The sequence below is a fragment of the Callorhinus ursinus genome, unplaced genomic scaffold, assembly GCF_003265705.2.
Source record: "Callorhinus ursinus isolate GAN/ISIS: 27379988/994484 unplaced genomic scaffold, GSC_fseal_2.0 scaffold101, whole genome shotgun sequence".
Taxonomy (NCBI): domain Eukaryota; kingdom Metazoa; phylum Chordata; class Mammalia; order Carnivora; family Otariidae; genus Callorhinus; species Callorhinus ursinus.
The window spans coordinates 546909-568024 of NW_027397163.1; the positions used below are offsets into that span (position 1 = coordinate 546909).

General features: G+C 42.7%; 1 protein-coding gene and 1 pseudogene across 1 annotated transcript in view; one reads left to right on the top strand and one right to left on the bottom strand.

Moving 5' to 3' along the window:
* Nucleotides 1-21116, bottom strand: part of LOC112806790 (uncharacterized) — a 909505-nt gene that overhangs the window by 27243 nt on the left and 861146 nt on the right. The window lies entirely within an intron of this gene.
* The window catches only part of LOC112806498 (vomeronasal type-1 receptor 4-like), an 11825-nt pseudogene continuing 5949 nt past the window's right edge, over nt 15241-21116 (top strand).

Consider the following 21116-nt stretch of genomic DNA (forward strand, 5'->3'; position numbering starts at 1 on the left):
TGGGAGAGGGAGAAGCAGACTCCCAGAGGAGCACAGAGCCTGACTTGGGGCTCCATCCCAGGATCCTGGGACTACAACCTGAGCCAAAGGCCGACACCTAACTGACTGAGCCACCCAGGAACCCCACATTCTATATCTTTTTAACCGATTAAATAAGTAGAATGTGTGTGTGTGCGTGTGTGTGTATGCACATGTATATATAATGGGCTTTATGATTAAAGCAGTTCATTATGTAATTAGTATTATATTTTATTTAATTTTTAATTTTCCAGTGTTTTGATCGATGGAATACATGAGCACGTGCATATATATTGCTTAGTGGTCTAGTATATGTGCTGCCGAAGCGAGCACTTGCTTAGTGGTCTAATATGTGGTAAATATTTTTAAGTATCTCACAAGAAGTAAAAATACGTTTCTCTGTTTTTCTTGCATAAGATTTAATATATATTAGGTCAGACTCATTCTTTTGTTTTTCCATTATTGAATCTTTAATACTTTGTACCAGCTTCATAATGTGAATATGGATAGAGCCTTATTAATATGCTTCTGAAAATTGAGGAAATATGGCATTTTACTCCTTTGAGAATGACAGACCAAAAACTCCATCTCCATGTAAACAATACGACTTCATGACTCAGCCCTGCAAATGGCTATTCCTGCAGTGCTTCAAGAGTCATGGAAGAGGGCGCCTGAGTGGCTCAGTCGTTAAGCGTCTGCCTTCGGCTCAGGTCATGGTCCCAGGTCCTGGGATCAAGCCCCGCATCGGGCTCCCTCTCCGTGGGAGGCCTGCTTCTCCCTCTCCCACTCCCCCTGCTTGTGTTCCCTCTCTCGCTGTGTCTGTCTCTGTCAAATAAATAAATAAAGTCTTTAAAAAAAAAAAAAAGAGTCATGGAAGACTCCACCATCGCCACATTCCTCACCTGTTTCCTGTCATTTTGTCCAATTGGCACACGTGCACATAATATGCAAAATCTACCTGGGTGCTTGGGTGGCTCAGTTGGTTGGGTGGCTGACTCAGGGTTTTGGCTCAGGTTATGATCTCAGTGTCCTGTGATCTACCCCTGCGTCGCGCTCCATGCTCAGCTCAGCGTGGAGTCTGCTTGAGGATTCTCTCTCTCCCTCTGCCCCCATCTTCAAATCAATCAATCAATCAATCTTAAAAAAATATATTTATTTAAAGTATTGCATTTCTTTTCAGGGCTCCATAGCTCATTTCCTTTCTTTTTGGGATTGAATAGAATCTGTCTGCATGGACCACAGTTACTTATTTCTTCACCTCCTGAGGGATATCTCGGTTGCTTACAAGTTTTGGCAACTATGAATAAAGCTGCTATAAACACTTGCATGCAGAACTTGTGTGGACATAAATGTCCAAATCATTTGGATAAATACCTAGGAGTGAGATTTCTGGATCATATGAGAGGCCATTTAATTTTATAGGAAACCCTCATCTGTCTTCCAAGGTGGCTATCACATTTTGCATTTCTCATCAACGGTGAATGAAAGTTCCTGCTATTCCACCTCCATGCTAGCGTTCGGTGGTGTCGTTTTCAGAGTATACCTCTCAAGTGTACATGTAATGTATCTTGCTGTTTGAATTTGCAATTCTCTAAGGATGTATTATCACGAGCATCTATTCATACACTTTTTTTGCTTTGTGTGTGTCTTCTTGGTAAGGTGTCTGTATAGATCTTTTGCCCATTTAAAAAATCAAGTTGTTTGTTTTCTTGTTGTTGAATTTTAACAGTTCTTTGTATATTTTGGATCGTGGTCCCTTGCCAGATATGTCTTGTTTTCTCCCAGTATCTGGCCTGTCTTCTAATTTCCTTGACAGTGTCTTTTGTAGAGCAGAAGTTTGTAATTTTAATGAAGTCTGACTTAGCAATTATTTTTTTTCATGGATTATGCCTTTGGCATTATATCTAGACAGTAACAGAACCTAAGGTCATCTAGATTTTCTCCTGTTACCTTCTGGGGTTTTTATAATTTTGTGTTTTACATTGAAGTCTGTGATCCATTTTGAGTTAATCTTTGTGAAGAATGTAAGGTCTGTATTTAGGGTGCCTGGGTGGCTCAGTTGGTTAAGCGACTGCCTTCGGCTCAGGTCATGATCCTGGAGTCCTGGGATCGAGTCCCACATCGGGCTTCCTGCTCAGCGGTGAGTCTGCTTCTCCTTCTTCTGATCCGTAGTCAGACGCGTTATCCATTGCGCCACTGGCCCTGTATCTGCTTCTCCTTCTGACCCTCTCCCCTCTCATGCTGTTTCTCTCTCTCTCTCTCTCTCTCTCAAATAAATAAATAAATAAAATCTTAAAAAAAAAAGAATGTAAGGTCTGTATTTAAATCTATTTTATTTTTTTTGCTTGGGTGCTTGGGTATGGATGCCCACTTGTTCCAGTGCCATTTGCTGAAAAGACTATCCTCTTTTTTTTTTTTTTAAAGATTTTATTTATTTGTCAGAGAGAATGAGAACGAGTGAGCACAAACAGGGGGAGCGGCAGGCAGAGGGAGAAGCAGGCTCCCTGCTGAGCAAGGAGCCTGATGAGGGGCTCCATCCCAGGACCCTGGGATCATGACCTGAGCCGAAGGCAGATTCTTTACTGACTGAGCCGCCCAGGCGCCCCAGACTATCCCTTTCCTGTTGAATTGCCTCACTCCTGTGTGAGAGCCAACAAATACAGTTGGTTGTATTTGTGTGAGTCTATTTCTGGGTATCTTTGTTCTGTTCTATTTAGCTATCTGCCCATCATTTTACAGATGACACATTGTCTTAGTTAATGTAGCTTTATATTAAGTCTTGACATTGGGATGTGTCATTCCTCTGACTTTTTCTTCTACTTTGACATTGGGCTGGCTTTCCTGGGTCTGATGCCTCCATCTATAGACTTTAGAATCAGTTCATTGATACCTGCAAGTAATTTCCGGGGATTTTGATTGGGATTTCACTGAATCTACAGTACGTTTGGGAAGACCTGACATCTTAGCAGTATTGAGTCTTTTTATCCGTGAACATAGATATAAGCTGCGCTTGATCATGCTGTAATATTTTATGGCAATATTTGCAAATAGTATTTCATAATTTTGGGTCCCTAGGCATATATGAGATTTGTGAAATATTTGTGGTTATCTTTGTAAGATTTCTGAAAATTATTAGGAAGTATCATCCTTCAATATTTTTGGATCACCTAAGTAGCTGTGGTTCATCTAAATATCTAAGAGTAGTGGGGTGCTGTTGATAAGACGGTATGACTGCGTGCTGGGTTTGTGAGGAAACTCTTCTATCAGTATTGCCATTTATCCTATAGACATTGCTCAGCTTAGAATTTGTATCTCTTTTTGGGTCAATATTGATAAAATATATATTCCTGGAAATACCTACATCAACTAGACTTTTCAGAGCATTGCACTGAGTCTTGTGAAGCATCTCTAGTTAATCACATGTCCTTTGTATCGCTCTTCTCTTCCTGAGGAATCCTTGTCAGACCCTCTGGGGTCCTGGTCCTTGGATCATGGACCTTCCTTATTTTGCAGTTCTTCGGCTGGGCAGAAACAGATGATTATTTTGAGGGGCGGGCAGTGAACTTCTTAGGGAAGCACAGGGTCCCATGAAGTACATGGGAGTCTGTGTCAGGTCGGAACATTTCCTGCTTCTGCCACCTGAGACCCTGTCTGCCTCCAGCTGTTGTGGGAAAAAGGAAGTTTCTCCCATACGGTAAACTTGTTTCTTTGCAGAGCCTTGCTAGGAACTTAAAATTGTTTCTGGGAATTGGATCTGGGAGAAAGTTTTTAAAAAGTAGTCTCAATTGGCTCATTCTGTAGTGTCAATTATCTGTGAAGTGATAATTGTAGTTCTGTGGGGAGGTGAGGTCACAGAACCACAAACCCATATTTTAACTCTGGCTGCCTCCCTTTTGCACGCAAGTGGGGGTATCATGACTGTCCCACTGAGCCCACATCCCGGCAGCAGGAAAAACTGGGGTGGGTGTTTTCTATGTCAGTTCGAGTGACACAATGTGTAAGGGAGTGAGGTGTATCAGGGTCTGTGTCTGGGTTGGTCCTCGTGGCTGGAAAAAAGATTTTTCTTGTGTAGAAATTGGTTTGATGTCAGAGTTGCGCAGGTGGGAACAACAGTTCCTGAGGCACAGGCTGACTATGGGGACTGGAGGTCTGAGGTCCTACACCAGACTAACTGCTCCTAGCATAGTTTGGTGCATACCCTTCCCTGATGGAGATTGTTGGAGTTTGTTGCAAGTAGTAACAAAGCCTGATGTTTACAGTCCTTAAAACTGCAATTCAGAAATTAATATGCTATTTAATCTGCACTATGAAACCACAGAGAAACTGACATGGTTGGTATAGTTACCTCATTAAACTTCTGTGCATGTGATAATGAGTTTCATGGAGCTAAGCACATCATTCCTATCTCAGTGTGAATAATGGGACTGACTGTCATTTGTAGAACCATAATTGTTTTTCTTGTATTTATTCTTGATGCATCTAGTGGAGATAGTCATTATGTCTCTCCTGAAAATATTTGTAATCTGTTGATCAAGGAAGGACAATTTTCCTCTGTGAAGTTAGGACAGGAGACTTTCAGAAAAAGGTAATTTCACATGTGAAGAATTTGGGGAGCAGAAAAATTAAGGACTTCAGCATTTTTTTAGCTTAAATGTGTTTTCTTGTATTTTGTTTGGTTTTCAAAGTTCTAATATCATTTTTAGGCTCATCCTTGCATTTCTCCTATTCGATGCACAAGATTTCATACCTTGAGATTCCATTTTGCATGCTTGTTTTTTATCTTCTTATCTTTTTCAAATTAATTAGTTTGAGTTATTGTTTTAAAAAAATCACATCTAATTCCATGTTCTTTAATGAGGAATAATTTAGATTCTACTCTAAATGTTTTATTTAAATTACAAATCCATAGTTGAGGGCAAAAATGAAATATTACACAATAATTTCTGTTGTGGATTCCACTGGCAAAAAAATCATATGATTACTTCTGTTGCTATACTAATGTTGGTCCATATTTGGTAAATCCGTTTTGTTCATGGATAATATTCAGGTCCTTATTAAGATGTTTTCATCTTCATTCACAAGTGATGATGATTAATGGAACAAATATTTTATTTATTTATTTTTTTCTATTTCGAGGTTTTTTTTTTATTTTATTTTATTTTTTATTTTATTTTTATTTTATTTTTAATTTTTTTATTGTTATGTTAATCACCATATATTACATCATTAGTTTTTGATGCAGTGTTCCATGATTCATTGTTTGTTCATAACACCCAGTGCACCATGCAAAACGTGCCCTCCTCAATACCCATCACCAGGCTAACCCATCCCCCCACCCCCCTACCCTCTAGAACCCTCAGTTTGTTTTTCAGAGTCCATCATCTCTCATGGTTCGTCTCCCCCTCTGACATACTCCCCTTTTCTTCCTCTCCTGTTATCTTCTTCTTTTCCTTTTTTCTTAAAATATGTTGCGTTATTTGTTTCAGAAGTACAGATCCGCGATTCAACAGTCTTGCACAATTCACAGCGCTCACCGTAGCACATACCCTCCCCAATGTCTATCACCCAGCCATCCCATCCCTCCCACCCCCAACCACTCCAGTAACACTCAGTTTGTTTCCTGAGATTAAGAATTCCTCATATCAGTGAGGTCATGTGATACATGTCTTTCTCTGATTGACTTATTTCACTCAGCATAACACCCTCCAGTTCCATCCATGTCGTTGCAAATGGCAAGATCTCATTCCTTTTGATGGCTGCATAATATTCCATTGTGTATATATACCACATCTTCTTTATCCATTCATCTGTCGATGGGCATCTTGGCTCTTTCCACAGTTTGGCTATTGTGGACATTGCTGCTATAAACATTGGGGTACATGTACCCCTTCGGGTCCCTACATTTGTATCTTTGTGGTAAATACCCAGTAGTGCAATTGCTGGATCGAACGGTAGCTCTAATTTCAACTGTTTGAGGAACCTCCATACTGTTTTCCAGAGGGGTTGCACCAGCTTGCATTCCCACCAACAGTGTAGGAGGGTTCCCCTTTCTCCACATCCCCGCCAACATCTGTTGTTCCCTGACTTGTTAATTTTAGCCATTCTGACGGGTGTGAGGTGGTATCTCATTGAGGTTTTGATTTGGATTTCCCTGATGCCGAGTGATGTTGAGCACTTTTTCATGTGCCTGTTGGCCATTTGGATGTCTTCTTTGGAGAAATGTCTGTTCATGTCTTCTGCCCATTTCTTGATTGGATTATTTGTTCTTTGGGTGTTGAGTTTGATAAGTTCTTTATAGATTTTGGATACTAGCCCTTTATCTGATATGTCATTTGCAAATATTTTCTCCCATTCTGTCGGTTGTCTTTTGGTTTTGTGGACTGTTTCTTTTGCTGTGCAAAAGCTTTTTATCTTGATGAAATCCCAATAGTTCATTTTTGCCCTGGCTTCCCGTGCCTTTGGCGATGTTTCTAGGAAGAAGTTGCTGCGGCTAAGGTCGAAAAGGTTGCTACCTGTGTTCTTAAGGAGGGCACATTCTGCGTGGAGCACTGGGTGTTATGCACAAACAATGAATCATGGAACACTACATCAAAAACCAATGATGTAATGTATGGTGATTAACATAACAATAAAAAATTTTTAAAAATTTACTTTGTGGGATAAAACTCTCCAGAGGGCATCATGAGTTCCCTGGTTTATTAGGTAAGACAAACAGTATTTTGTGTGCCCATGTCACAGGGTATTTGCATCACCCTCAACCCACACACCAAGTTCTGCTGATGGGCAAATAATAACGTAACAAGGGTCTTCAAAAATTTTTTTTGATACATTGTAAAGATTATTGCAAAACTCTATGACCTCATTTCAGGTGGAATCTAAACATTTAATCTGAAGAGTAAATGACTGTAAAATATACATTTTTCAGAATACCTCAAATATTTACACATAGAAATTTTAAAAAATTACAACACCAAAAAATACATCCATGGAGTATTTATGCATTAGAGTGTAATTGGCAAAGTTGAAACAACCCAAATGTTTAACAAGTCATTGTTGGATTAACAAACTGTGGCATATCCATTCAACGAAATCTCAGTGATAAAAAGGAATGAACTAATTAATATACACCACAGCATGGTTTACTATCAAAGGCATTATGCTGAGTGAAAGAAGCCAGTTTCAGAAAGTTATATAATACATGATTCTATTCATATGATATTATGAAGAATGTAAAGATCTGACAGAAATTAGATTGGAAGAACCAGGTATGATTTCAGGGAAGCACGAGGAAAGAATCTTTGGAGTGATGGGTAATCTCTTTACTTGATCATGCTCAGCGCTTCTGAGAGGTGGGCGATGTGAACAGGATCTAAGACCAACCAACCAATGCTCTGTCCCCAGCGTGGTCCACCTCTGTCCTGGAAAAACCTGGGCTTGGCAGAGTTCATGGCAGGGTCTGTTTCCTGAGGCCCCTTTTGCTCTGTGCTTCCCAGGGAGGGTATGACACCATATTGTTAATGTGCCCAAGTTTGTGCCTCTACCTTGTTCACAATAGGAGAAGTGAGAGCCTCCCCAGGAGAGGAAATCAAGTATGAGTCAGAACGAAATAAAACACTATTAAAAAATGTCTCCCTTCACGAGGTGCCTGGGTGGCTCGGTTAGTTAAGCACCTGCCTTCGGCTCAGGTCATCATCCCGGGGTCCTGGGATCGAGCCCTACTTCGGGCTCCCTGCTCAGCGGGGAGCCTGCTTCTCCCTCTCCCTCTGCCCCTTCTCCTGCGTGTGCCCACACTCTCTAATAAATAAAAATCTTAAAAAGTCTGGGCCAAGCATCTAAATCCTCATGGGAATATGGGACCCCCTTAGTGCCCCACCTCCAGGGCATTATGAGGATTGACCCACATCATGCTTGTGAGGTTCCTGGCACAGTATACCATAAAGCACATGTGAGCACATGGTAGATGTTCAGTAAACATTGCATCAATGGACGTCCACACGTCCTTGTCCAAATACAGACTTGCTCAGATATCGCTGCCTTCTCAAGCCTTCTGGAAACTTTAAAGGGACAGCAACGGGTATGATCTTCTAGGTCCGTCTTCCCTGGGAACCCACACCAACAATGTTAGTGTGAAGATGGTGGCCATGAAGGGCTCTGTTGTGCTGAGCCTGCTTTCTCTGGCTTCATGCTACTGATACGGGGTCTGGGGTGGGGGGCAGCATCAGCACTAACATGGAACTTGTGAAAGCTGTCAGTTCATGGGCCCCACTCCAAACCTACAGAATCACCATTTCTTGGGGTGGGTCCAGAACACCTAATGACTTCAAGCACATTAAAGCTTGAGAAGCAAGTCTTAGGCAAGTGGCTCTCAGCCCAGGCTTCCAGTTAGGGTCCCATCTGAGATTTTAAGAACGATCATCATCTGTGTGCCTCACCTTCCACCCCTACTGGTCAGGGTGGAAACATCAATGTTCCTTTAATTACATGCTCCAGGTGATTGTAAGGTGAGACCAGGAGCACAAGGGCTCCCAGGTGCACGTAGGAGAGTTGACCGCAGGCTTTGGTCCCAGGGGAGGCAACAGGGTCTGCCCTGGGTGGGTTTGCAAGGGACGGGTCAGTGCAGCTAGGATTCCCCACCGCAGTATCAGAATTTATGGGTGTCTGGGGGGGGGGCATGTGAAGACAGGGAAGGAGAAATTCATGTGATGGTCTCCATGTAGGAGCTCACTGATCCTGAATCTCTCCTGAGACAAAGGGCAGAAGAGGGTGGCCTTTTCGTTTTTTAAGTAAAGTTTACCTCCAACATGGAGCTGGAACTCATGCATGCTTCACCCGCTGAGCCAGGCACCTTTTTGCATTTCAAGGTCCTTCTGCCTGGGATGCAGCGGGAGCAGGTGAAGGAGCTGTGCTAGCACCTTTAAGGCATATTCTCGAGATGCACACGTGATTCCTCCATATAATCTCACTTACAGAAGAAACCCAGAGAAGGGAGAGAAATGTCACGTCCCGGGTCAGGAGCTGAGTCCTCTTTTCCTCCTGAAATGCCGTGGATTTGGAACATGCAAAGATTTACTTCTCCAGCTCTGGTGGTCCTAACACGTATGTTTTCAACTACTATTTTTCCTGGTTTTCTCATGACAGTCAGGGTTCCGTCTTTAGAACTCCCGTGTGTCCCAGAGCCTCCTCTCAACGTTATCCAGCCTGGCTGCGTTTATGCCTTGAGCAACTCCCACTGTGAATTATTGGCCTTCAGCGACTGGAAATGTTCCCTTTGTGACAGAGCAACGTGAGGATGTGTGGATACGCGAGATTGGGGATGGGGCCGGGTCCTGCGGTATCCACGTGGAAGGACATTTAATGTTTGGGTTCCATCTGGATGCTCCACCAGCTCTGTGCAAGAGAGATGTGTATAAAACATGTTTAATCTGGAAAGCACCTTCTCTTCTTTGTCTTTGCTTATAGTTTACTTGGGAAATGAAGGCTTTCACATTTATTTGGAGACACTTGCTTTTGCAGGTAGAGGTTCTAAATCATTCAGGCATTGGTCCTGCAAATTTCCATCCATTCCACACTAATGTCATAGACACACTCTTCTTATTGCTGGGAAACAGTCGTATTAATATATGTTCAAGTGTCTCAAAATTCTAAAATACAACTCCCAAATGATCAACAAAACAAGTTTTCGATGAAACACAAGACTCAGAAACAATAGCTCTTATTTTAGTCTGTGTATCTGTTTTCTTTGGTGTGTTTAAAAGACAAAAAGCATCATCCACAAATAGATGTGTATGTTTTATACTGCTGAAAATATTTTATTTTTATTTTTTTTAAAGATTTTATTTATTTGACAGAGACACGACGAGAGGGAACACAAGCAGGGGGAGTGGGGGAGGGAGAAGCAGGCTTCTCGGGGAGCAGGGAGCCCAACACAGGGCTGGATCCCAGGACCCTGGGATCATGACCCGAGCCGAAGGCAGACACCCAACGACCGAGCCACCAGCCATTTTCAGGCGCCCCTGAAAATATTTTAAAATTGCAGTCACAATGTAAAATTTTCTACACTACCTTTTATTTTTTTATTTTATTTTTTTAAAGGATTTTATTCATTTATTTGACAGAGAGACACAGCAAGAGAGGGAACACAAGCAGGAGGAGTGAGAGAGGGAGAAGCAGGCTTCCCGCGGAGCAGGGAGCCCAATGCGGGGCTTGATCCCAGGACCCTGGGACCCTGACCTGAGCTGAAAGCAGACACTTAACAACTGAGCCACCCAGGTGCCCCTGAAAATATTTTAAGATTGCAGTCACAATGAAAAATTTTCTACACTACCTTTTAAAGTGTATATAATTACCTTGTAAATGTATCAATATGTACATAAAATGTAAAAGTTACTAGATGAGTTCTGTGATGTTACCTTCTTTATGTTACTCCTCTCACTTAGAAAACCTGTCATGAATATTCTTTTTGCATCTTTCTGTACATTGACCAGTGTGTTCCTTTTGGATAAAATCTGTATCTCACAAACGGGGTTAAAACCCATGCCCTTCCTTTTACTGGATGTTTGACAGAATAGTCTCAAAAGTGGAAGAATAATACTCTCATAGATTATTTTTGTGGTTTATGCATTAATTTATGAAAGCTCTTTGAATAATACCTAGGGAAATATTAAAAAAAGATTGTGGCCATACATTAGAATCTATAATTTCCACTGTTCTAAGCCACACACGATTATTTCCCTCAACATTTTACCTCTTTGCTATTCAGAAGTGAAGCCCTTAGGGGCACCTGGGTGGCTCAGTTGGGTAAGTGACTGCCTTTGGCTCAGGTCAGGATCCTGGAGTCCCGAGATCGAGTCCCGCATCGGGCTCCCTGCTCGGCAGGGGGTCTGCTTCTCCCTCTGACCCTCTTCCCTCTCGTGCTCTCTCTCAAATAAATAAATAAAATCTTTGGAAAAAAATAAAAAATAAAAAATCTTAAGAAAAAGTACAGCCCTTGGACCAGAGGCACTGGCAACACTTGGTGAACTTGTCAGAAATGCAGAAACTCAGGCACCACTCCAGAACGGAATCAGAGCCTGTATTTTAACAAGCTCTCCAGTTTCTGGGAGTATACACTAAATTTTTGAGAAGTACACTTCTGACTCACCATGACTCTCATTGAGAAAGATACGCGACTTACGTATGATATAAATAGAGCACCCAAGCATAACTATGTATGCCTTTGTTGATGCCCTAATACATTTTACTGTCCTTGAAAGTGTAATATTTATTGAACCTTACGCTGTCTTTTCCTCAGAATGAGGGAAAACGTCAGGGAATGTTTTTGTGTCTAATCATCTTCAGACCACTCACCTAAGTCAGAACCAGCTCTCTGAACTCTCTCTTAGGTAAAATTACAAACTGCCCAATGGCCACTTGGCAAATGTATTAGTTATTTCAGGGATGGTTGACATTCTGCTCAGTGAGATTTCAACCAGTGCTTACTGTTAACCATTCTGGGGAGAAAAATCAAGTGGCGAGAACTATGGTAATCCTTCACTGCTCTTGATTAGAGTAAGTTGCATTGGGTTAACTGGTGGTTAAAAGTAGTACAGATCTGTACCTCTGAAACAAATAATGCAACATATGTTAAGAAAAAAAAAGAAGATAGCAGGAGGGGAAGAATGAAGGGGAGTAAGTCAGAGGGGGAGACGAACCATGAGAGACGATGGACTCTGAAAAACAAACTGAGGGTTCTAGAGGGGAGGGGGTTGGGGGGATGGGTTAGCCTGGTGATGGGTATTAAAGAGGGCACATTCTGCATGGAGCACTGGGTGTTATGCACAAACAATGAATCATGGAACACTACATCAAAAACTAATGATGTAATGTATGGTGATTAACATAACAATAAAAAATTTAAAAAAAAGTAGTGCAGTCTGCCTCTTACAAGTTTGACCCTCGGGCGTCTGGGTGGCTCAGTCATTGGGCGTTTGCCTTCGGCTCGGGTCGTGATCCCAGGGTCCTGGGATCGAGTCCCACATCGGGCTCCCTCCTCAGTGGGAAGCCTGCTTCTCCCTCTCCCACCCTCCCTGCTTGTGTTCCCTCTCTCGCTGTGTCTCTCTCTGTCAAATAAATAAATAAAAATCTTTTAAAAAAAAAAAGTTTCACCCTCTTCTTTAAATTTTTTATTGTTATGTTAATCACCATACATACAAGTTTGACCCTCATGCTTTTATCTGTGAGGGGCTCTTCTGAGCCTTCCCTCCTTTTTCCATGGACATTGTTCTGTTGCTACTTCCTATCATGAGTGGGGGTCAGTATTGCTGTTCACTTTCCTATAAAACACCCATATTAATTGGCATTGAATTATGCAGAAGACAACATTGGGACAGAGTTGTTGCAGATAAGTCCGGTGATTTCTAACGTGAAATATCAGTGTCATGGATTGCTTTTGCTTGCGTCTGTCCGGAAATCCTCAGGTGATGCCTGTCTCATTTTTGTCTCTGCTCATCACTTACCTGTTGGTGCACACAACAGTCTGAAGAGAAGGAAAGAACATGTTTTCTTGGCTGAATGACTTCGTATGGAAGTTCTCTGCGAATGCAGGGAGACACATGTGCCTCCTCACCTGTCAGACCCCAGAGTTTCGTGCCCACGTCGTTCCAGTGTTGCGGATAGTGGTCTTCAAATGCACCAACATTTGCTAGCATCTGCCTGTAGGGATCACGGAGAAAGAGCCTTTCTCAAACACTCCAGAGCTCCCTTGGGAGACACTGAAAGGAAACGTGTAATTGTTTTGTTTGTTTGTTTGTTTGTTTTAAATTAGCAACTGGAAAAAGGTTTCCGGAAACATTCTCCTTCCCAGCCCGCACTCTGATTGCTGCTGTGGGAGAAATGACAAGTGTGGTCCTGAGGGGGGAGGTGAGGTCACAGGATCCTGAACCCATATCTCATGATCTGGCTGCCTCCTCTCCTCACCTGCACTGGCTGGTATGACCTTCATGTCTGCCCACCGTTCTCACAGCGGGAAGGAGGTGGTGGTTTCTTTCCAACCAGAGAGGCAGAGTCTGCCATGAAAACCTGGCTGTCAGAAGTCTGGGTAAGTGGTTATGTTAGAAAAGGTGCTGCTTCTGGGTTTGATCTCGGTCCATTGTCAGAGCCACACAGGAAGGAGGAATAATTCCTGGGGCATCAGCTAAGCTAATAAAGGCAGGGGCGCCTGGGTGGCTCGGTCATTAAGTGTCTGCCTTCGGCTCAGGTCATGATCCCAGCTCCTGGGATGGAGCCCCACATCGGGCTCCCTGCTCCGCGGGAAGCCTGCTTCTCCCTCTACCACTCCCCCTGCTTGTGTTCCCTCTCTCACTGTGTCTCTCTGTGTCGAATAAACAAAAATCTTTAAAAAATATGTTAAAATGTTAAAAATAAAGGCAGACGGGGTCCTTCACGTCACCCAGTGACAACGGCCCCTAAGTTAATGTCCGCGTAACTGACAGTGATAGTCACTTTGGTGGTTAAGGGCTAATGAAACCTGATATTTGAAGTGCTCAGGGAACGTAGTTCTGAGATCAACCTGCCACTCTATCTACCTTGTAGGACTCAAAGCCTATATTTCAGGATTCCCAGAGTTGTGCTTGTCATACATTTGTCCTTGTATAACAGGATGAATCCATCTGTGGACCATATAGTCCTATGCGGAATCAATGTATTCGAGTTACAGTTGCTAGAATAGAAATGTTTAGCCCTGGGTGCCTGATGCAGTTAATGGGTGCCTAATGCAATTAATGCAATAAAGGAGTAATTGTGCTCCTGCTGAATGCACTTGTGGTCTGTTGGTTGTGATAGGATTTCCTTCTTGAGGTTAGGGACAGATCATTTAAGGAAAAGGTAACTTTATGAGTTTCAGACAATAGGTGTCAGGATTGAAATTATTTTATTTGATTTAAAAACATTCCAATACTGATTCAAAATATCTACTATTGCAATTCATAAAATATACAGTTTCATACCCTAGAGATTGAATTTTGTACATATGTCCCTTACATTTTAATATTTTTCAAAAACCATGCATCATTGCTAGTAATTTTGTGAACTTGGCATTAATAAGTCAAGTATATGATCTGAAAAGAATAATAATTTAGTTTTTTTGGCCTACACTATTTACCATACCGTGTTGTTTCCTGTCCTATAATTTAGGGTGCGGCATGAGTTTTTTTCAAAGTATCCTGCAATAGGTGACATTGTGTTTGTGTTCCTGGCATAAAAGCAAACAAATCCTTTTTCTTTTCTTTTTCTTTTTTTTTTTTTTTTTGCCTGCCTTATATCAAGCCATTCTTCCCTTCATTAAGTCTGCTCATCATGGGGCGGGCTCCTGTGGTATTAAACTGCAATCCGTACATCTGCGTTCATTAAGATTTCTAAATCTTCATTCATAATTGACCTTGACTATAGGGTAAATTTATATGTATAAATGGAAACTTGTTTTTTTTTTTTTTTAAAGATTTTATTTATTTATTTGACAGAGGAGGGACAGCGAGAGAGGGAACACAAGCAGGGGGAGTGGGAGAGGGAGAAGCAGGCTTCCCGCGGAGCAGGGAGCCCGATGCGGGGCTTGATCCCAGCTGGGATCATGACCTGAGCCGAAAGCAGTCGCCCAACCAACTGAGCCACCCAGGCGCCCCTAAATGGAAACTTGTTAAGATCAAAATTATGTTACCACCAATCCAAAACCAAATGTTCTGGGACTAAAGATATATCTGGATTGTTAGTTTTCACTAACAACCTTTTTAGTGTGGCTTGGTGGTTCAAGGCGCTGTTTTTGTTGGTAGCACCAGGCATTTTCAAGTCCCGCTCTGCCCCTAACCAGCATAGGGATTTAGACAAGTCACTTAACTTCTATTTGCCTGAACTCTGTAATTGCCTTCTCTTTGTAATTAAGGTGACAGTAGTGTGCCTCATAACCTTGTGGAGAATCAGAGATTACCATGTATATGCTCTTCATAACGGTGATCTGTATGTTCTGTTTTCTCTGAAGGTTGTATATTTAACTCTTGAAAAATCTCTTAATAAAAGACCTTAACTTAGAAATATCTAAGATACAACGAATCTAGTAAATGGAGAATATTGGGATTCAGTTGACATTCTGAATGCATTTCCTGTCCCCGTTCCCACACAGGATCCAATGGCGTTGAAGACGAGCATTAGTCACTGAGAACAGACAGGGTGACCAGGAGGGATCTGGCAGTAGGCATGATCTTCTTATCACAGACTGTGCTTGGAGTCCTGGGGAATTTCTCTTCTTCGCCATTATCTCCTCCTTCACTTTGCTGGGTGCAAGGCAAGGTACACAGATCTGATTCTCAGGCACCTGACTATAGCCAACTCCTTGGTCATTCTCTCTAACGGAGTCTCCCAGACGATGGCAGCTTTTGGGTTGAGACATTTCCCCCATGATTTTAGATGCAAGCTGCTTTTCTTTGTTCAAAGAGTGGCCAGGGGTGTGTCCATGGAGAGCACCTGCCTCCTGAGTGTCTTCCAGGTCATCACGATCAGCCCCCAGAACTCCAGGTGGGCAGCGCTTAAAAGGAAAGCTCCCAAGTACACTGTCCGCTCCACCACCCTGTGCTGGATCCTGAACATACTGATGAATACCATTTTTCCTCTTTCTGTGACTGGCAAATGGATCAATGCAAACATCACGAGGAAAAGTGTTTTTGGACACTGTTCTGCAGTATTTTACCATAAACTCACAGCCTCACTGTTTACAGCATGGCTATCATTCACTGATGTTTTATCCTTGGGCCAGTGGCTGCTGGGCCAGTGGCCCAGCTCTGGGCCAGTGGCTCCATGGTTTTCATCTATACAGGCACAAACAGTGGGTCCGATACATTCACACGACCGGTGTCTCCGCCGGGTCCTCCACAGAGTCCAGAGCCATCCAGAACACCCTTATCCTGGTGAGCACCTTTGTATTTTTTTATACCCTCTCCTCCATTTGTCAACTTTGTCTGGCTTTTCTAAATCACACCAGTCAGTCGCTGGTGAGCATGTCTGCATTCTTTGCTATGTGTTTTCCTACTCTCAGCCCCTGTGTGCTCTTAAACACAGGTGACTCCAGTATGTCCAGACTCAGCTTTGCCTGGATAAGGAATAACAAATTAACAAAGCAATGGCATCTTGGGGCGCCTGCGTGGCTCGGCTGAGCATCTGCCTTCGGCTCGGGCCATGAACCCAGGGTCCTGGGATCGAGCCCCACATTGGGGCTCCCTGCTCAGCAGGAAGCCTGCTTCTCCCTCTCCCACTCCCCCTGCTTGTGTTCCCTCTCTCGCTGTGTCTCTCTGTCAAGTAAAATCTTTAAAAAAAATTACATGGAATGTGTCATCCATTTTTCTACCTTAATTCTTCTATTTTAACTGTGTCTCTTGGGAAAAAAAATCAAGTATGGTCAAAGTTTGGCTTTAAAAGGAATAATTGTATGTGTTGAAAATAATGATGAATATATTTGGGATCGGATTTATTGATTTACTGTGTGCTCTTCCTGACACCTGTTCTAATTTCTCTGTTGTCTTCTGTGTTCATTTTTAAAATTCTTGTGCTTCCCCCCTTTTTTGGAGGTTGCATTTTCAGTATCTCTTAGGTTTTTTATAATTTTAATCCCAAGTAGTTAACATACAGTGTTAAGTATCTCTTGGTTTTTAACCTAGGTATCGCAGCATACTCTAAGAAAGTAACGTGTGACATTATTGGATGCTTTTAGCTTCTACCATGACAATGTCAGGGACTCACTAATTCATTCCCTACTCAGCTTCCCCATTTATATTTATCTCCATTTATTAATGTCAGGGAGCAATGACACCAGTCTATGCATATCCTCACAACTTCCTTATTGCTGATCTGTATTTTAAAGATGAATGTACATGCAAAGGTCCTAAGTGGACAGCTCTGTGATGTTTCGCAAGTGAACACACCTCTGTGCGAGAGAACACTGCCTGCCTGGGGGAAACCTCCTCCTCATGGCCTCTCCCAGTCACGATCTTCAAGGGTCACCCTCGGGACATCTAACATCTAAATCTCCTACCTCGTTTGTCCTTGATACAAATGGAATCCTGTAGCATGAACCCTTTTGTATTTTCATGGTTCAATTCCATGCATTTGTGATTTTATTGGTATTCTTGCATGTTGTTATTGATCATCTCTTGGCACCGCTGATTGGATCTCATTGTGTGAAAATCAAACAATTTAGCCGCTGTGTTAATGAAGCACATGGGAGTGATTTTCTACTTGGCGTTATTAGAATGATGCTGATATGTAAATTATAGAGTGTAATGAGATGTACAGGGAATTTTTTCAGATGTATACGTAGGAGTGATACTGCTGGGTCACAGCCAAACAGTCTCCCAAAGTGTGTGTATGAATTTTATACCAACGACTGTTGGTGAGATTCTTAGTTTAGTTGCATCCCTGTTGACAGTTGGTATTTTCTGTCATTTTTGGTTTAGCATTCTGGTTGTTGTGTGATGGTACCAGGCAGTGACTTTATTTCCATTTTCTTGATGAGAAAGGAACTTGAACATCTTTTCACGTATTTATTGGCCATCAAGTAAATCCTTTTTTTGAGTGTTCGTTGGCTTATTTTACCCATTTTTTTCAGTTGTGTTGCCTATCTTTCTCTTATTGATGTACAGGAGATATTTATACATGTAGACTATATTCTTGGTGCTGGATCTAACTATCTAGCTAGCTAGCTAGCTAGCTAGCTAGCTAGCTAGCTAGCTATCTATCTACCATCCATCCATCCATCCATCCATCCATGTATCTATCTATCTAGGTGCCTTTTGATGAGGACAAACTCTTAATTTTCAACCAATTTGTCATTTCCTCCTTTCTAGTTGAGGTGTTTGTTCTTTTTTTAAAAAAGATTTTATTTGTTTATTTGAGAGAGAGAGTGTGTTTGTGTGCACAAGCAGGGGGAGGGGGAGAGGGAGAAGCAGGCTCCCTGCTCAGTGGGGGAGCTCAATGCAGGGCTCGGTCCCAGGACCCTGGGATCATGACCTGAGCCGAAGGCAAATATTTAACCAACTGAGCCACCAGGCCCCTCATGGCATTTTGTTCTTGTAAAGAAATCTTTTGGGTACCTGGGTGGCTCAGTTGGTTAAGCGACTGCCTTTGGCTCAGGTCATGATCCCGGAATCCTGGGATCGAGTCCCACATTGGGCTCCCAGCTCAGCAGGGAGCCTGCTTCTCCCCCTGGCCCTCTCCCCTCTCATGCTGTTTCTCTTTCTCTCTCAAATCAATAAATTAATAAATAAATAAAATCTTAAAAAAAAAAAGAAATTTTTTCCTATTCTAAAGATCACAAAAGTAGTGTCCCCCACCTCCGCTTGGCTCACTCTTTCTGGGGATGCTCAGCCTACCTGTCCGAGGACTTAATGAATCCTCTCAGCTTTATAAGGATTTATAGTATTGTTGTAGTACCAGGATGTACTAAGGTTTCTTGAACTTGTTCCCTGTTGGTCATTTGTATTTTCCACGTTATTGGCAACTGCAAACCCACCTGAAGTAGATATTAACCTACCCATATCTTTGCCTTTAATATAAGTGGGAGATATCCTACCATGATAAATACACCTTCAAATTATGTCTAAAGATTCCACTCTGTAAATGAGGAGAGCAGTTTGATTGGGGAGTAAGCCCAGTGTGACAATATGTACATAAATATTGATATAAGTACAGAATATGTTCATCTATGTTAGCAGGTAGACATCCCAAATTGCATTAAAAAAAGGGGAATAACTCTCAAAGCAGTGAAAGTTGGTCCGTTTGCAGATCAAACTGGTATTGGGCAAAGGGTAATTAATGGGGACTTTTATTCCTTAAATATTTTATAATAAAACATGCATGTAATTGTTTACAAGCAAAAATATTTTAAAATATTACAATATATCCGCAGAAGTACTACTAATGGTGACCTCCTGGGATAGCTTCTTATAAGGGAAAAGCAAGGAAAAAGAGAAGAGTTAAAATGTGCTGTGTGTGGCTATGTTTTATTTTCTTAAAGCATGTGTTATGTTTTAGAATCGCCACAATAAATGTAAGGATTTTCATCGTATCAGGTCTAGGGCATACAAATTCAAGGCATAAGCAGGGCTTGGAGAAAGCACAGATACTTATTCCCATCACTAAGCATCAAGTACCTATAAACATGTTCTGCCAGACCCACCGTGGTCACGCTATCTGGCATCCCCAAAGAAGAGAGAGAAGGCTGTGTCATTCCCCCAAATTCTACTTGCAGCCCTATGCTGTATACTCAGATTAAGGAGTCTTTAGGAGTATTTTGTATACATAAGATTTTTGTCTCATAAGCTGAAATTAAAAATCCAATAATAAATGGAGATAAATATAAGTGGGGAAACTGAGTGGGGAATGAATCAGTGAGTTCTGTTGTGACTTGCACCCATCCCCTCATCTCATACCTCCGTTTCCCTGCAACCTCAGAACTCCACCCATCAGTTGGGTGAATGTGATGGGTCCCATGTCCTTCATCCCGTCTTTCCTCGTCTCCTTGACTTCTGCCTGCCCCATCCTCTCCACCCAGTCTTTCTGGACATCCATCCTGCCACACCGCCTCCAGCCTGTGCCCTTTTGAGGTCTACCCTGCTAAGAATTCTGTCATCCGTCCCAAACTTCCCTTCCTTCAACTCCATGCCACCCATCTTCCCCTCCCTGTATCCGATCCCTGATCCCCATTTCAGTGACGGCAGCGTAACCATTGTGTCCTTTATATTGACAGCCCTCAGGGGTTGAGCTTGCCCCCATTGCCCCCCGCCATTCTTAACTGTGGTGCTTTGCTCCCTAGGCCTGTAATCCCAGCCCCTTTCCTGGGTCCTTTGGTCCACTGATGCCCACTGGTGGACTCTCTCCTCGATGGTGTTGTCTACCGTGTCTGTTTCCTCTCTGCATCCTCTTCTTGTGCATGGACCACCCCCACCCATTGTCCCCCTCTCTTCTTTAGCCCCTTCCTGAATATTGTCTGCAGTGCATCTACCCAGCTGTGCCCTCTCTTCCGGCACGGACTCTGGCTCCTCCCCTTACAGCCTTGCCTGCCATGACACCGGCACCCATATGCTTCCGCCACCCTGTGTTCCCCAGACTCTTGCTTGTACGCTCTTCCCCCTTGCATGCCCCTAAGCTCTGCAGTGTATTTCATCCCCACTGCACCTTTTGACCCTCATGTGCCTTTAGAGCCTGCGACTCTCTCCCCTGCACCTCGGTCCCACATGCACCTTGCTCTCTGCAACCACATCTCATCCACGTGCATTTTCCCATGTCCTGTTTGTTGCTGTGCTCTCTGTCATGCACTGGTCTGCCTGGACTCCCAACTCTTCCCCCTGTGCCCTGGATCTCAGGTGGCTGACAGCAGTTTGACAGTCTGGCGTGTTGTAACTATTCCCCTGTAGGATGCTCCAGAGCAGGTGCCCAGGTTGGGGGCACTCCAGTTTCCTGGTTCTGTGGTGAAGAGGCCAACTGGGAGGGGAAGGGATTCTTTCCATTTCATAGGGTCCTGTGAAAACAGAGATGAAACAGTCCTGGTTCCCCCCATGAACTTTCATTCTTGAGCAAATGATGATAGGGTTGAATTTGGGACTGTGGGGTCAGTGCAAGGAAGGGGTGGTGCACAGGAGACTTTGGTTCACTTGGACCAGCCCTTTCTGTGTTGTGGGAGTTCTGATGTCACCCAGTGGGCCATCCACAGAGAAAACAGTTTCTCTTATCATCATCATTATTATTTGTATTTCTTTTCCCTTTTTAAGAATAAAATAGCTTCTAAGGTAATTTTCCCAGAAAACTAAGGTTTTACATTAAATTGCTTGCCATTTTATAAGACAGACATGGAAGTGTCTTTTCCTTTCTTTTCCTTTCCTTTCCTCCCCCTTCCCCTTCCTCCCTCCCTCCTTTTCTTTCTTCCTTTCCTTTTTCCATCTTCCTTTCTTTCTTTTTTTCTTTTCTTTCTTTCTTTCTTTCTTTCTTTCTTTCTTTCTTTCTTTCTTTCTTTCTTTCTTTCTTCCTTCCTTCCTTCCTTCCTTCCTTCCTTCCTTCCTTCCTTCCTTCCTTCTTTCTTTTCCTTT